Source organism: Hordeum vulgare, chromosome 1H (assembly GCF_904849725.1).
Source record: "Hordeum vulgare subsp. vulgare chromosome 1H, MorexV3_pseudomolecules_assembly, whole genome shotgun sequence".
Classification (NCBI taxonomy): domain Eukaryota; kingdom Viridiplantae; phylum Streptophyta; class Magnoliopsida; order Poales; family Poaceae; genus Hordeum; species Hordeum vulgare.
This window is the reverse complement of record NC_058518.1, coordinates 194,794,168-194,795,906: the sequence shown is the minus strand read 5'-3', so window position 1 is coordinate 194,795,906 and position 1,739 is coordinate 194,794,168. Positions and strand designations below refer to the sequence as shown.

Genomic DNA, 1,739 nt, shown 5'->3' with positions numbered 1-1,739 from the left:
CAATCAACAAACGATAAATTTGAAGCCTATAACTGATTGCTGACTAAATCAAATCACACAGTGTGATCGCACACTATTCTTTATGTGTTATTCAGAGCAGTGACTCGGGCAATTATTTGTGAACGCAGTAATTTGGCAGAGATTTTTTCAAACAACATCATTGAAAGAAAAGAAAAAAATGGCAGTGCAGATGACCATAAGAAAAACCTCCATACATCCTTATATTTATGAGAAGTGGACAAGATGAGTCCTTCTTAACTGTAATTAACTTTCTAGAGGTCAATGTAAACACTCGAAACGTAAACTGGATCTGTATTTGGATTACTTATCCATTACCTCGGCTATAAAACCATTCCACGAAAATATATGCTTTGATTTCATGACTCCTAAAATGATAGTGATGTCACGAGTTCACTTTCCCATGACTGAGCACAAAAACATAACCACTAATGAATCAATTTCTGGTTGATGTGATGCAAAACTGATAAATACATATAGCTACTTTGGAAGCAATAGAAATATTGATGTATCTCTACTATTAAAAGGGATCTGCCGTCATGATGATTCGACCTGCAGCGATCCCCTTCTTCGCTAGAGAAGTCCACCCACCCAGGCCCTCCCACAGATTTTTCATCCCACAACCACCGGCCAAAAAATTAAATACAGTCAAACCCACAACCAAGGTGCGTCTCCAGCAACCTCGCCAACGCACATCGCCGAGCCCGAGCGCACGTCGACGGGAGGAAAATGCCAGTTCTTCCGCTGCTCGCCAGTTGTTGCTCACAAAACACCCTTGTTCGCCGGCTATTGCTGCATCAGGTTAGTTCTTTTCTACTCCACGACCGCGTCGGGGCTCAGGTCGAGGCTCTTCTGCACCGATCGGTAGATGCTCGACGGTAAGTCCTTAGGGTCAGGCAGGTGAGCCCGCTCTCCATCAGCGCTGTCTGGTACACCGGCCTCGACGTCTTCTTCATGCCCTCACTCTGCACACGCATACACATCATGTTAGCAACAATAAGGCACTATGATTGCTTCCAGGCACACAGATCGATTGGGGCGTAAAGAGAACTGCACTTACATCGATGTCCTGGTCGACCTTATTGCGGAGCTCCTTGATGAATGCTATTGGGTGCGTGGGGTTGATCTCAAGGACCCTCTTGTCGTGCATGTATGCCTGCTTGCTCGCGTCCGACAGGGTCTGCGCCTGCATGCTCTTCTCCATGCTTGAGCTCCACCCGTACTTGGAGGTGACCATCACCCAGGGGGTGTTGTGCAGCCGGTTGCTGATCTTCACCGAGTCGATGCCCTCCGTGTCCAGGGCCTTCTTCCACCAGTAGCGAACGAGTCATTGAGGTCCTTGAGCTTCGACTCCTTGCCAGCTTCAGGCCCTCCTTGGACATGTTCTGGAATTCGTGTCCTCGTAGTCCATGAGCTATTGCCTCAGGTACTCGTCCGCAATCCGCTGCCGAGCACCGCATACACATTCCGTGCGTCGACACCGGTCGTCGGGCACCGCGTTTGGACGTCCACACCAGCCTCCGTCACACATCGTTTTTGTCGACGGCGGAAGGCTCTTGCCATGGACCCCAGGTATGTCTCGATCGCTGGTATAGGCAGGGGCAGAGCTCATTGAGCCTACCCGTATGCACTAGAATACGGGTCCAAAAATTAGCTAGTATTACTTATTAAATAAAAAAGCCAAGTGCATCAGGGAAGCCCAAGAGTGGTGATTCAGGAAA

At 48.5% G+C, this 1,739-nt stretch overlaps 1 pseudogene; it reads right to left on the bottom strand.

Moving 5' to 3' along the window:
- Positions 1-831: 831 nt before the first annotated feature.
- Positions 832-1,340, bottom strand: LOC123397926 (annotated as a pseudogene).
- Between the last annotated feature and the right edge of the window lie 399 nt (positions 1,341-1,739).